General features: G+C 42.3%; 1 protein-coding gene across 21 annotated transcripts in view; it reads left to right on the forward strand.

Annotated features, from left to right (window-relative positions):
- DISP1 (dispatched RND transporter family member 1) overlaps positions 1 to 16,043 on the forward strand; it is a 174,968-nt gene that overhangs the window by 84,630 nt on the left and 74,295 nt on the right. Inside the window, exon 4 of one of the 21 annotated variants that reach the window (XM_073899817.1) lies at positions 4,339 to 4,388. The exons of the other annotated variants lie outside the window; for them this stretch is intronic. The gene's annotated coding sequence lies outside the window, so the exon portion shown is untranslated. The remainder of the gene's footprint in view (positions 1 to 4,338; positions 4,389 to 16,043) is intronic. 21 annotated transcript variants of the gene reach the window in all.

Consider the following 16,043-nt stretch of genomic DNA (forward strand, 5'->3'; position numbering starts at 1 on the left):
GCCCGATGTGGGACTCGATCCCAGGACCCTGGGATCATGACCTGAGCTGAAGGCAGACACTTAATGACTGAGCCACCCAGGCGCCCTAAAACTTTTACTGTTTTTAAGTGATTACAACACCCTTGTAATGAACTGCCTGCCCTATTAAATAGGCTCATTTAGTCATTTCTTCAGCATGTAGAATTCTCAGTTGCCTTCTGTGTGACTGATGTTGTGTGCTGGAGATACAGTCAGTAGCGGGCAGAGCAGTCCTGGGTTCTGCTGTGAGTGTTTATTGGTGCACTTGCTCACTGCACACCAGCCACGTACCTGGCGCTGTCCTACAGGCTGGGGTCATGCTCCGGTGAGGAAGAAGCAAGCAGTAAATAAGTACATACATAGATGATTCAGCTAGTTTCAGATAGGGATCAGTGCTTCAAGGCCAGGGAGAAGTAACCGTGGACATGGACTGATCTGTTTTATAGCCTAGAGGACATAAATGCCAGTACAGTTAATCACACAGATAAATACGATAAATGCCACAAAAGAAAGGTGGAGTGAGACCATGTAAGTGGGGGAGCTGGGACTAGTCCATTGTGAGGGAGACAGGGAGGACTTCCTGCAGGAGGTGACATTTGAGCTAAGATTGAACGATGACTAGGTGTGTCAGTTTCCAAGGGAATGCCATAAGAAGTGCCGCAGACTGGTGGCTTAAACAGTAGAAATCTATTGTCTCTTGGTCTGGAGACTAGAAGTCTGAGATCAAGGTGTTCCTTCTGAGGTTTCCAAGGAGAATCTCTTCCATCCTCTCTCCTAGTTTCTAGTGATTTGCTGGCAGTCTTCAGCATTTCTGGCTTGTAGACACATCACCCCTGTCTCTGCCTGCACCCTCACATGGGCATTCTCTCCGTGTGGGTGTGTGTCCAACCTTCTCCTTTATATCAGGACACCAGTCATATGAGCTCATCTGAAGAAATTACTCGGTATCAACCCTGTTTCCAAATGAGGTCTTTCCGTGGTGTTGGGGTTAGGACTGCAGTGTGTGAATCTGGGGGGACATGGCAACTCGCAACACCAGCCAAGTGAAGAAGAGGGGAGGGGAAAACCTTTTTCTCAAGATGCGAGGACAGCGTGTGAAGGTCTCATGTTGGAAAGAAGCCTGGCTCAGGCTCACTCAAGGACAGACTTGGGAGCCAGTGCAGTGAGGCGGCTCCAGGACATGCTGAAGGTAGGGTGGGTGCAGAGGCCGCGTGGGCCCTGAGCATGGCCTGAAGTAAAGCAGAATTGCCATCTCCAGGTGCCAGTACCCCAGCAATAGAAGTTTGTATCTGTTGGTCGGGAGCGAGGCTGCGGCTGCAGAGAAGGACTTGGGGCTTGGGGCGTCCTGGGTCAGAGTTCACTAAAATCACTCAGGAACAGCGTCTCAGGTGGAAGGGCTGGGCTCCTTAGAACCTGAGGAGAACCCGCATTTGAGGAAGAGGTCAGAATAAGCAGCCCACAGAAAGGCAGTAGGAAGTACCTGGATGGAGCCCTGCTCAGAAAACCAAGTTAGAGGATGGGTTAGTGGGGGCAGGTGCTCCTTGGAAGTTGAGGAAAAGGAGAGCTGAGAAGAGATCGGAGGTCAAAGACCAGGCTCTGCGGGAGGTGAGAGTGGAAACCTGATTGTTGTGTGTTGAGGAGGAGCAGGAGTAAATCATTCGTAAGTATCTTTATATAGTATACATTTATACTACAGCATGAAAATACATAGTAAATGTACTGAACACTGGCAGGGGAAGGGGGTAAGGAAGGTGGCACCCAGATGTGGTGGAAGATAGCACGATTGGAAGCCAAGAGCAGGAAATGAGGAGGGGCGGGTGATGAAAACACCTAAGAGAAGGGTTTCCTTGCACAATTTATGTCCTTTTTCCCAGGCCCCAAATGGTGGGGAAATCAGGAAAATAGGGAAAATATTGTAACTCTCCTGTAAAAATGAAGGTTTGGCAATCAAGGCAGAGATTGCTGATTCAGAGGGTCCCACTGACATCAAGTCCTGAGCGAGAGCAGGAAGCATGGGTGCCATGTGTTATGGGCCAGGGCGGACGTTCCTGGGAACCTGGACAGCATCATGCAGGAGAGAAAGATTCACGCTCTCCCTTGTGGCTGTTACATGTCTTCGTGTGTATTCTTAGCCATTGCTAACTGCTGCTAACAGTGAGTCATTCTTGCAAACAAAGTATTTTTTTTAAGATTTTATTTATTTATTTATTTGAGAGAGAGCGCACAAGCAGGGGGCGTGGCAGGCAAAGACAGAGGGAGAAGCAGGCTCCCCACTGAGCAAGGGAGCCTGATGCGGAGCTCCGTCCCAGGACCCCGGGATCATGACCCGAGCCGAAGGCAGATGCTTAACTGACTGAGTCACGCAGGGAACCCACAAAATAAATATTAATAAGTTCATTCACAGAGTTCATCACTTCGTATGATTCCAGGGAATGGTGTTCCAGGAACTAACAAGTACAGCAAACTGGTGGTCTGGACCTGCGGTTCTGTGTCACGCTGGTCCCCTCTCTAGGAGATTCAAATGATGTTATTGGAATGCTACCTCATTGTGTTTGCTGATGGTTTCCAGGGCTTGATACTTGTTACAGGCTGCAATTATTGCCAATACTTTGGTAGAACAAATGCAGAGAAGGTGTGAGCGTGGCTGTGGGATTGAAACTGATCTGTAATCTGAATTCACAGAGCAATACTGACCTCATTGGCACAACCAAAATCAGGGCAAGCACACAAAATAATTTCATCATTAAAAAGGGAAACGGGTGTGGAATTTAAGAAACAAAACAAGTGAATAAAGAAAAAAAAGAGGCAAACCAAGAAGCAGACCCTTAACTCTAGAGTAAACACATTGATTGTCACCAGGCGTGAGGTGGGTGGGGGATAAGGGAAACGCTGATGGGGATGAAGGAGCACACCTGTCGGAATGAGCACCGTGATGCGCACCAGGTAACGTCTGGAACTGCGGAATCCCTATATTATACACCTGAATCTAGCATTGCTCTGTATGTCAACTATACTGGATTTCAGGAAAACAAAAAACGGAAATGAGTTTAAATGAAGCAAAATATACCCGAATGCCCAGCGTGGAGATCACACCATCTGTGCAGAATGAAAGAAATTTTTCATGAAACAGAGATTAAGACTGTCACTGTCTTGTGTGTTTTAAATTTCTCATTTAAAAAATGATAACTTTTGGGGCACTGGTTGGCTCAGTCGGTTAAGCATCTGAGTCTTCGTTTCGGCTCAGGTCATGGGCTCAAGGTTGTGAGATCGAGCCCCAGTTGGGCTCTAAGCTGGGCATAGAGTCTGCTTGGGATTCTTTCTCCCTCTCCCTCTCCCTCTGCCCCTACTCCACTTGTGCTCTCTCTCTCTCTCAAAAAAAAATGACGTTTGGGGCGCTTGGGGGGCTCAGTCAGTTAAGCGTCCGACTCCTCTTTAAGAGAACATGATTGATAGACAAACAGATAAATAGAACAGAATAAAGAGGTCAGAAATAGACCCACACGTATATAGCCAATTGATTTTTCAACAGAGGTGCCAAAGTCATTCTGTGGAGAAAGATTAGCCTTTCAACATGTGATGCTGGGTGAACTGGCTCCCTTGGGGGATGGGTGAAGTAACCTTGATCTCTGTCTCACGGCAAATACCACAGTTTTTAAAAAATCGATCATAGACCTAAATGTTGTAAAACCTAAAACCAAAGCTTACAGAAGAAAGCATGGAAAGTCTTTATGTACTCAGGGTAGACAGAGATTTCTTAGTCCATTCAAGCTCCTGTAACAAAGTAGCACAGGCATGGGTGGTTTACCAAGAACAGATTTTATTTCTCACAGCCCTGGAGGCTGGAAGTCCGCGATCAGGGTGCTCAGCTCAGGTCTTGGTCACAGGGTCATGAGTTCAAGCCCCATGTTGGGCTCCATGCTGGGTGTGGAGCCTTCTTAAAAAAAATAAAAAATAAATAAAATATGATGACTTTTATATATTTTTTTCATTTTTAAATGATTTTTGTTGGACATTTATGTTATATTCATTTCATTTGTTTTCTGCTATTAGATGTCTATGAGGTATAGATTGTTCTTACATGTTATTGAAATATGTAATCTTATTACAATATGTTGGTTAATAATAATAATAAGCCATGCCTTTGTTATTAAATCTCTTGTGTTACAGGAAATCTCTGAAACTTTTAATATAATCCTATCTTGGAAAAATTATTCACTGTGTATGATTTCTGTCACTTGTTATTTTAAACATAAATGTATGAAAAATACAGAGCAACGTATGGTATTGAGAATTCTCAGGGATTCCCGTTTCTGGTTTCAGATACATCAGGGATTCACCACCTGAGACACGGATTTGACCCAAAGGCTAAGGTGAAGGACGGGTAGAGAAACCAGTGTCTGAGTAGGGACATCTCCTCTTTCCTTTTTTTTCCTTCCTGGGAAGGAACAAAGGATGCATGGAAATATAGATGAATTTCAAAATCTAAAAGATGGTTTCTGTTTTCTCTCTAGAGAAGGAGTGAACTCATACCTCTTGATTATGATGGGCAAGCAGGCTGGACTGGGTGGCCAGGGCGGGGTGGTTATAGTTGGGAAGAGCTGACCAGGGATGAGTCTGAGGGAGCACCGTCCAGTTGAAGGCCAGGGGAAGCATTTTGGGGAAATTTTGAAAGGCTTACTGATGACCCTTTGTGGAGCTAAACCCCTTGGTACTTTTTTGCCTCTGTATTCATTCCAAATAGTTAACTGAATAACAGTCAACTTAGAAAACTAGTTTAACACATTTTAGTGTTACTTTGGCTTATATTTATTTTTTTAAAAACAAGTGATCTTTTTTTTTTAAGATTTATTATTTGAGAGAGTGCGCGTGCGTGTGCATGCTTGCAGGTGTGTGCATGTGGGGGAGGGGCAGAGGGAAAGAGAATCTCAAGCAGACTCCCCGCTGAGTGCAGAGCCTGACGAGGGGGTTTGATCCCATGACCCTGAGATCATGACCTGAGCTGAAACCAAGAGTCGGATGCTTAGCCAACTGAGCCACCCAGGTGCCCCAATAAATGATCATTTTTAAAGAATAACAAAATACAAACTTTTGCCATTTTTCTCAATCTGTTGCTATTCCTTGTTGAAGGAATACATCAGCATCAGCGGTTGCCTTGGTTCTGACCTCTGATACCAAGACACAGGAAATAATGTGCAATTCACCTCTTTAAGAGAACATGATTGATAGACAAACAGATAAATAGAACAGAATAAAGAGGTCAGAAATAGACCCACACGTATATAGCCAATTGATTTTTCAACAGAGGTGCCAAAGTCATTCTGTGGAGAAAGATTAGCCTTTCAACTTGTGATGCTGGGTGAACTGGCTCCCTTGGGGGATGGGTGAAGTAACCTTGATCTCTGTCTCACGGCAAATACCACAGTTTTTAAAAAATCGATCATAGACCTAAATGTTGTAAAACCTAAAACCAAAGCTTACAGAAGAAAGCATGGAAAGTCTTTATGTACTCAGGGTAGACAGAGATTTCTTAGTCCATTCAAGCTCCTGTAACAAAGTAGCACAGGCATGGGTGGCTTACCAAGAACAGATTTTATTTCTCACAGCCCTGGAGGCTGGAAGTCCGAGATCAGGGTGCTGGCGTGGTCGGGTGAGGGCCGTCCTCCTGGTGGTGAAATTCTCATTGTGTCCTCATGTGGCAGAAGGGGCTAGGGTTCTTTCTGGGCTCTCTTCTGTAAGGGTGCTAATCCCATTCATGAGGGCCTCATGCACATGACCTGACAACCTCCTAAAGGCCCACTTCCTAATCCATCACATTCGGATTTAACATATGAATTGGCGAGGGGTGGACACAAACATTTAAACCATTTTCTTTTTTAAAGATTTATTTACTTGAGAGCGAAACAGTGAGAGAGAGAGAGATAGTGTGAGCAGGAGGAGCAGAGGGAGAGAGAATCTCAAGCAGACTGCCCACTGAGCACAGAGCCGGATGTGGGGCTCCATCTCAACGACCCTGAGATCACAATCTGAGCTGAAATGTAGAGTTGGACGCTCAACAAACTGAGCCACCCAGGCACCCCCTAAACCATTTTCAAATGTAGCGTCTCTCATGAGCTCCCCAACAGCCCGCTGGGGTTGGCTGGGAAGGCACAGTTTCCATTTTTAATAGAGGCTGTGTGAGGTTGCATCCAGGGTTACGTTATATAATACACATTACGTTACTTTCATTCCCTTACATCTCCTGATATGTGAGCTTGCATTTTGGACTAGTTTAAATTAGACAAGCTGGGGGCGCCTGGGTGGCTCAGTCGTTAAGCGTCTGCCTTCGGCTCAGGTCATGATCCCAGGGTCCTGGGATCGAGCCCCGCATCAGGCTCCTTGCTGGGCAGCAAGCCTGCTTCTCCCTCTCCCACAACCCCTGCTTGTGTTCCCTCTCTTGCTGTGTCTCTCTCTGTCAAATAAATAAATAAAATCTTTAAAAATAAATAAATAAATTAGACAAGCTAGTTGGCATACTGGGACCCTGATCTGGTTTATCTAAGTACATAATTAACACTGAAATAGTTTAACTTTTGTGACATTTAATCTTTGATGCTTCTGAGAAAAGATTTAAATATCTTTTTAAAAAATAAGTTGCAAATACATTTTTGAGCAGCTTCTATTTGAAATAACATTTGATGTGAATACAGTCTTTTACTTTTTCAGTTGATTTATACGGTAAGGCGATGAGAAAACCAAAGTTCACAAGAATTATGTTTCATACAGTCTTTCCACAGCCTTGTGCTGTCTCCTGAAATCTTCAACCTGTTGATTGTAGGGGGTGGGAAATCAAGAAAATAGTCTTAGATTCTAATGGTAAGAGGATATCCAAAGCAGTTTTAAAAGTTATTTGCTTTCCCTCAGTCTCTGCCTTCAGTATCAATTTTCTCAGGCAGATGTCAGATGAAGACTAAGGTGTCTTCTTAGTTGATGAATTATCATTTATGATTTCTAAGTTGTGGGCATTCAATCTCAGTTTTTCTGTTGACCAAGTTTTCAATAATAAAATCTCCATTTTAAATCTTTTTTTTTTTTTTTTAAGATTTTATTTATTTATTCATGAGAGACAGAGAGAGAGAGAGAGGCAGAGGGAGAAGCAGGCTCCCAAGGAGCAGGGAGCCTGATGCGGGACTCGATCCCAGGACCCTGGGATCATGACCTGAGCCAAAGGCAGACGCTTAACCATCTGAGCCACCCAGGCGCCCTAAAATCTCCATTTTAATTATGTCCTCATTGCAAAGGGTGAGGGCCTTATTTTATATTATCTGGCTTTAAAGGAATGAGATTATTTAACTGGAACAAGAAGATCTTTTTTTTTTTAAGATTTTTTATTTATTTATTTGACAGAGACACAGTGAGAGAGGGAACACAAGCAGAGGGAGTGGGAGAGGGAGAAGCAGGCCTCCGAGCGGGGCTCGATCCCAGGACCCTGGGGTCATGACCTGAGCCAAAGGCAGATGCTTAACCGACTGAGCCACCCAGGTGCCCCAGAGCAAGAAGAGATTTAATGTTAATTTCTATGTAGAGCTGTCTGTTGCCTTAATCCAGTTTTTCAAAAAGTAATGGTTTGTTTTTACACACCCAAAAGGTTGCTAACTTCAAGAGTTCAATTAATTTTACTATAAAGTTTAATAAAAAGTACAGTATTTGCTGTGTCATTAGGTAAATTCGTAAGATGAATTAAAGCAAGTAAAATTCAGGTAATTTAGTTCCTAAAACCCTGACGGGGCTCACGTGTTGGAGGGTGTACGTTACCTTAGGAACCTGAGTCCTTAGGACTGACCTATACAGTGCATAAGAGTTTAGGCTCTGGGCTCAGATGCCAGGCTTTAATGTCAGTTCTGCAACATTGGTAAATCTTCATTTTCTCGTTGATGAAATGGAGGATAATCATGGTACTTGCTTCTCCAGGGAAGAATGAGGATTAAATAAGCTTTATTCATGTGAATAATTTAAGTCATTCATATACGGTCACATGATGCAGGGAATTTGGATTGTCCTATCTCAGTAGATGAGACAGAAAACAGAAAATCTAGTTGGTGAGTGGCTTTCAGTTCATTGTACCCTTCATTTGTTGTTGTTCTTGGCTTCTGTTTTTTTCATCTGTTGGGGATCCTACTGAGTAAGGAATTAATCAGAATATGGAGAAGTTGCATTCTTCAGCAAGTTTGCAAACTGGATGATGTATCACTGGGTAGTCTGAAAGACTGAAACTTGACCGTAGTTATGCTTTAAATGAAAACAGCAATTACCGGGAGCCTGGGTGGCTCAGTTGGTTAAGCGACTGCCTTCGGCTCAGGTCATGATCCTGGAGTCCCGGGACCGAGTCCCATATCGGGCTCCCCGCTCAGCGGGGAGTCTGCTTCTCCCTCTGACCCTCTTCCTTCTCGTGCTCTGTATCTCTCATTCTCTCTCTCTCTCAAATAAATAAATAAAATCTTTAAAAAAAAAAAAAAAGAAAACAGCAATTACCAAAATCACCCAGAACTTACTTTTTTTAAAAAAATGCTATTTGTTCTAGAGCAGTTTTAGTTTCATAGCAACATGGAGAGGGAGATAGAGAGACCTCCTGTGTGCCCTCTGACCGCACGCATGCACAGCCTCCCCTGCCATCAACATCCTCACCAGACGAGACTTGTTACAGTGGATGGACCCACACCAACACATCATAATCACTCAGAGGCCTTGGTTGTATCCCTTAGGGTTCATTCATGGTGGTGTATATTCTGGGGATTTGGACAGATGTACAATGATGTGTATCTATCGTTATCACAGAGTGTTTTCACTGCCCTCATAAACCTCAGTGCTTCACCTCTTCATCCATCCCTTCCCACTCGACCCCTGGCAACCATGGATCTTTATATTGTCTCCATAGTTCTTCCTTTTTCCAAAATGTCATATAGTTGGAACTGTACAGCATGTAGCCTTTTCAGATCAGCTTCTTTCACTTAGTAATAAGCATTTAAGATTCCCCCATGTCTGTTCATGGCTTGAAAGGTCATTTCTTTTTAGCTCTGAGTAATGTTCCATTGTCTGCATCGATGTCTTTTCATTTATCCATTCATCTACTAAAACGCATCGTGGTTCCTCCCAGAACATACTTTTAAGGCAGGATAGTAACTCACCCGAAAAATTAGAGATATATCAATATGGCAGTAGTGAACCGTGATCTCAAGTGATCTCAGTGTGATCCCAACAAACTTGACTATGATCTCCCTTGTGATCAAAGCTAATATTTTATGAACAGAGTGATGAGTGGGAGCTGAAGTTAGGGCGCTGTCTGGAAATCTGGGCATGAGCTGAGGGGAGAGTTTCTGTTTGTCTTGTTATTTTTTTAAAACAGAAAAACTGAGAGCTTATTTGTGAACTGATGGAGTGAGCTAGTAGAGAGGGAAGATTTTGCGAGAAGTCTTGGGCAACACTCTGTAGTGTGCGAGGAAATGGCATCCAGGGCACAAGTGTAGGGTTACCCTTACATGTGAGAGTAACTTGTCTCTGGGAGAAGGCAGGTGTCAGAGAAGCTGGCCTGCCTGCAGATGCTGGGGGGCCCCAGGCAGTGATGGTTGCTGCTGATTGCTAGTGTATCCCCAGGGATCCAGAAACTCAGGTCCTTGGCCCAACATGAGAATGGGGGAGGATTTGTCAGAGGTGTGAAGAGCTGGGATCAGGTGTGAAATAGTCATCAAAAACAAAATGCTAGGGGCTCCTGGGTGGCTCAGTCTTTAAGCATCTGCCTTCAGCTCGGGTCACAATCCCAGGGTCCTGGGACTGAGCCACGCATCAGGCTCCCTGCTCGGCGGGAAGCCTGCTTCTCCCTCTCCCACTCCCTCTGTTTGTGTTCTCTCTCTTGCTGTCTCTCTCTGTCAAATAAATAAATAAAATAAAATAAAATAAGAAAAGAAAATGCTAACAATGACTGCAGACAAAGGTAGGTTTCCTTCCTAAGACTGACAGCCAACTTACTAGCAGGTGCCAGAAGGCTGTGGGCTAACCCTTCAAAGTGCTGGGGGGAAATAATTTAAGAGTAAAAGTGAAAAGAAGACATTTCGGGATCTGCAGAGACTGAGGTTGTATACTATCAATAGATTTTTGCCAAAAGAGCTGCAGAACCGTATGCTTCAACTAGAAGAAAATTGAACCCAGATGCAAGCGTGAGAGGTAAGAATCAATATGAGCAAAGAAGTGGGTAGATATTTTGGTATATCTAAAGAAGCGTTAATTGTAAAAGTAAATATTAAAATGTAACATCATATATTTAAATATATCTACTAATATTACAGTGGGAAGAATTTGGAGCATATGCTTGACTCTAACAAATTGCTTCCGTTACTGTGCTTTTCCCCTCTGGGATGAATGAGGACATAGAAAGTCCCGTGAGCTCCTGTCCCTTAAGCTGCCTTTCTGATCGCTGTTTAGAGATGGTAGGGATAGTGGGACCCGAACTGCACTGTGTAAAATCAGAAGGTGCCAGAGATAGTTGACATTACCTTCCAAGTATGCTAAACATTAATACTCTAAATCCTGGATTTATCAGACACCAAAGACATTCCCAGGCTCCGGAATGTTTGTGCAGAGAAGGGAAGAGTGTTGCTCCTGTGCGTTGGAAGTTGTGTATTTGGACGCTCGCTCAGCATGAGACGGCAGCGTGAATAAACGTTGAGTTTGTGCTTAAATAAATTTTTTATTATCCTTGTCTCCTCCACTGTGTTCAGATCAGATAAAACCTAGCATGTGTGCTGTGTTCCCCACAATTCAGATCCCTTTTATGGAAAAGAAAAGTCTGTCTATTCCTTCCTTCAGGAAGGGCAAAGGTAATAGGCATGGAACAGCTGAAAAATATTCTCATGTCCTTTAGGTAAAGGGTTAAACATCTTTAGAAATCATTGCGGGTGCCTGGGAGGCTCAGTCTAACTCTTGGTTTCCGCCTAGGTCGTGATCTCAGGGTTGTGAGATTGAGCCCCGCATCAGGCTCTGTGCTCTGTGTGGAGTCGGCTTTCTCCGTCACCCTCTGCATCTCCTGCTCGTGCTCTCTCTAGCTCTAAAATAAATAAGTAAATCTTAAAAAAAGAAAAAGAAAAAAGAAATCACTTGAGACATGGAGGGTGTTTGATTACCTGCCAGTGTGAGGTTTTTAATGTTTTTGTTTTTGCTAAACTAAAAAGTAGTCTCCAAGATTGAAGTTTCTGAATTGTTAGAAAATATAATTTTGTGGGAGTTTCCTAAACCTCTGCTGGTAAGTGATCATCATAAGTCGTTACTAAGCCATTTGTTTTCAACAGTACCAAATATGCTACTTGTATGCTAAAATATTTGTAGAGTTTTATCACCTAACACATTACCATTCTTGATGTTCAAGGCCAAAAGTTTAGACATTGGGGAGGGTATGTGCTATGGTGAGCGCTGTGAATTGTGTAAGACTGTTGAATCACAGACCTGTACCTCTGAAACAAATAATACATTATATGTTAAAAAAGAAGAAGAAGAAGAAGATAGCAGGAGGGGAAGAATGAAGGGGGGTGAATCGGAGGGGGAGACGAACCATGAAAGACTATGGACTCTGAAAAACAAACTGAGGATTCTAGAGGGGAGGGGAGTGGGGGGATGGGTTAGCCTGGTGACGGGTATTAAAGAGGGCATGTATTGCATGGAGCACTGGGTGTTATATGAAAACAATGAATCATGGAACACTACATCAAAAACTAATGATGTAATGTATGGTGATTAACAACATAATAATAAAAAAAATAGTTAAGAAGGCCAAAATTCATTCCGAAACCTTTCCTCTTAATATGATACTTTATATTAAATTTAGAAAGGATAATTTATCTTTAGCTTGTTCAGGGACTCGTGTTTTACCTTAATAAAATGATTCCTAGTTATATGATTATATTATGGAATATTTTACCTTTTTTAAAATTATATTTTACTATGTTACTAGAAAAACATAAAATATACTCATGTTGCAAGTAATGTCTGCTGGTAATGCAAATCAGATTATTTCTTTTGAGACTGATTTTATTGAGGTTTTAGATGAAGATTTTATTGTTAATATATCTGAAAGAAAAAAGAATTAAGTAGCTACAATAAACCCTTTCAGGGATAAGTCGGAGCATAAAAATAAAAAAATAAGATGTATTATGACATATGAAATGTTCTGTGGGGTTAACATTTTATTTTACAAATAGTTAAATAATTTAAGAAATATTTTTTTTCCCGTCAGTGTTAATACTAAACCAGGCTAGTCTGAGATACATATTACTAATGCGCAGAATGGAAAATATACACCTGCGGTAAGAAGAAAAATGTCATGGTAAATATGTTTATACAGCTGTGTGGTAATGTCAGTTATTATGAGTACATTTACAGAATCATGTAATGAGCCTCCTTTTCAAACAGCTGTTAACTTTGGCTTAGAAATGCTAATTAAAGAATAACTTCATTTTTCAAATGCAGACTATATAAGCAATATATAGCATCATTTTAGCTATCCACAAGCTCTGAGTGCATAAATTTGATCATGAGTAGGTGTTGCCTAATTTCTGAGGAAATAGAGACTTTTTGTAAGACTGTTTCTTATTTATAACTTATGCTTTCATTGCATACGATGCCCACCCCTTAGTACCAGACTGAGTTTCCATTAAACTTTATTGCACTTACATGGGCTCTTCTGTCATGCTTTAATAAAATTATAAAATTGACTTAATTGGGTCTGTGTGAAAGCTTCCTTTATCATTAATAATTCCATTTATTCCATGGGCTTATTAGTTTTGGATAACTTGAACGACTTCATTAAGATTTGCACTGGAATATGAATAAATACTGTTTAAAAATTAAGCACAAGTAAAAGCAAATTTAAAAATGTACTCATAGGACTTTGAGGATTAGAAAAATGTCTATTTGGTTCAAAAGAGTAAAATGTTACCACTAAATATATATCACCATGGTGTTGTCTGTAAAAATATTTCATCTGGAGAATTTAATAGGCAGTGAGTGCTTTCACCCTTTTGTCTAGATCTTGAGCGGTTGTGTGCCGTTAAACTCCAGAAATACCAAGATGGGGAAGGCTTATTTCCTGCCCTCAAATTAGTTTCCTAGCATCAGTTCGTAATTACCAGCAGTTAGTTTTCTTAAGCCTACTGCATGAGGTTGCAAATCGATTTAGCATATACATAAGTGGAATCTTTATTACACTCTGAACTCTTTAAAATGGATACTAAGTTAGAAGAGGGCCAGGAAAGAGACTACAGTAGCTGTGCTAAGTATCCATTTCCACTCCTGGAAAAACCAGTTCAAAATGCTTTAGGGGGACTTATTTTTTGCTTGTTGAAACAATTTCATTTCTAAGAGGGATATGGAGTCGTGGGGTATTTGTTGATTTGAAGTTAATTCTGGCAGGTTTTGACCTCAGTATTTTTCACAGCACTAAGTATAGTGACTCATAAATATTTATTGAATTACTGAGTGAATAAATAAGGAATGATAAAAGAGTGGCCATTTATTGGCAGATAAGGAGACCTTTCTAGCAGAGTGAGATCTACGGTGGCCAGAGCTGTGGAAGGGTTTGCTTGGTTGGACAAGAGATGAGGTCGGGATAGACAAGGGACCTGATTAACAGAGGGGCTAACGTAGGGAAGGGAGTTGGTTTAGCTTTCATGTGACAGCCCTGGTTGGTACATTGATGTCTGGCCTGAGGAGGGTTGGTTTAACTCTGTTGGATGTAGTGAAAGGGGAAAGAAGCTAGAGCCATGGTTCTCAAAGTATGGCTCTCCAGCTAGCAGCTTCGGCATCCTCTGGGAGCTTGTTAGAAATGCACATCCCTGAATGGGAATCTGCTGGTGAAGAACAGCCACAGCCGGGTTTTAAGTGGGCCTTCCAGGGATGCTGGTATCAGCAGGCTCATCAGGGAACAGCCTAGGATCAGGAATTCTATAGAAAAGATGACCACTAGGGTCATTTCCAACAGAAGACAGGATGGTTTCAAGATTTGATGATTTAGCACAGCTGTCGGGAAATTAGTAGTCCTTGAATGTACAGACTTTTAAAAGAAAGAGCTGTTTGTACTTTGATGGAGTAGTAACCACAGGCTTTCAGCTTTGCAGGTTATCCGTTTACCCAGAAGTAACCAGAGACTTCTTTGTAAAGTACATTGTCAAGATATCATGGGCTAGCGGAACAAAACAAGCTTGAACCAGAATGACACACTTCCATGTGATGCGTTTATTTTCCTGGAAGGTAAAACTGTCAATCAAAGCAGCTGTGTGATGCCCAGAGAATTAAATCAGCGGCAGCCGGATATTCTTAAGCATTATTTATTTTGAAATCAATAGCCTAATAAATTTAATTTTTCCATACCAAAAATATTTCAATGTAAAATAAATGGAAGCCTTTTCAAAAAATCAAAGACCATTTTCTCCTGGTTAGTGCTGAAGACCTTTGAAAAATTTTTATTCTTTGACCTTTTCTTTCTCTTTCTTCCTTTTTTTTTTTTTTTTTGAGAATTCCTGGGGATTATTACTCTTCTCTTGGTGGTGTTAATATGCTATGCTTTGCAAATGTATCCTGATGGCCTCAGGATTGGTTGGGAGGCACTTTTTTCTTACAGCATATACTTCCTACAAAAAAAGCTTCTTGGGATGATTTACTGCCTTTTTTTAAAAGATTTTATTTATTTATTTTAGAGAGAGAGAAAAAGAGAGTGCACATGAGGGGAGGGGCAGAGGGAGAGAGGGAATCCCAAGCAGACTCCACACTGAGCGCAGAGCCAGACGTGGGGCTCCATCCCATGACCCCGAGATCAAGACGTCAGCCGAAACCAAGAGTCGGACACTTAACCGACCACACCACCCGTGTGCCCCAGGATGCCTTACTTCTGAGAATGATGTTGGCTAAATGGGTTTGAGTCGATTCATGTTAATTTCAGTTTCGGATCCAAGAAACATTTTCCTTAGGATCGTGTCACCAATAATATATTATATGTAGAGAGCAGAGGAAGTCAGGAAGAGATGGGTCAGCACCTGTGTTTAGTGTTTTGTAGCCATTAGCTCGCTGGTGTTCTTAGAACTGTTTCAAGCTCGTTATGAACTACACATGAAATTGTCACATTCATGTGGCTGGCATAGACATGGCTATTTTTAATCAGAGCAAATATATGCCACAATGACTGTTAGTGCTGTGCTGTGATGATTCAAGATTCCATCGACATTTGGGGGTGTGCACTTAACCTTGTGCAGGTTATTTATCAAAACCCTATTGTGTATTAGGCACCACACTGGGTGACAGGAGAGCCCGGGTCAGCAGGGCTCCAGCTCCGTAGGCCTTGTTTTCAGCACCGTCCTCCACATGCCAATGACAGAGCAAAAGAGAGAAAACCGAAGGGACATGGCCAGCCTGAAAATCAAGACATACACCTCAAAGACCATAAGGTGCTCAGAGATAGGAAGTTGTGATCGGACTGGAACTTGGAACTGTGGGCCAGCTAGTCTCCTGGCCGGGGTGGGAAGGTGCTCGAGGGCTCTTTGGCTCCTGCACAGGGACTGGGGCAATGGAGCTGGGCTCCTTGCTCGGAGGAAGGAGTGGAAGCGAGAACCCTTCCCCCACCTGATTTCCATCACTGTTGTTGCCAGACTCTCAAAGTCGCCAACTCTGCCAATGTGTTGGGGCCATAGTGTTATTAGAAGTTGTGAACCAAGGGAAGAAAGTGGGATAAAAACATGGTTTGGCCAGAAACCAAGGCAGATTGTCTGTTGATTGTGTGTTATTCCTGATACCACCATTGAACTGAATCTCTAAACTGCTAATATCTGCACTGTCTTAGAGCAAGTGTGTGAACACAGGCTGGGAGAGGAGCTAAGAGCAGGAAGCCACAAATGCAGTTGTCAGGAGAACAAGGTCGAAACGAAACAAAAATGACGTCCCTTTCAAAAATGATCCTGCAAACCTAATTGCCAGAGCATCTGTTAAGGAAGACAGAGCAGAAACTGGAACATTGA

Source organism: Callorhinus ursinus, unplaced genomic scaffold (assembly GCF_003265705.2).
Source record: "Callorhinus ursinus isolate GAN/ISIS: 27379988/994484 unplaced genomic scaffold, GSC_fseal_2.0 scaffold13, whole genome shotgun sequence".
Classification (NCBI taxonomy): Eukaryota; Metazoa; Chordata; class Mammalia; order Carnivora; family Otariidae; genus Callorhinus; species Callorhinus ursinus.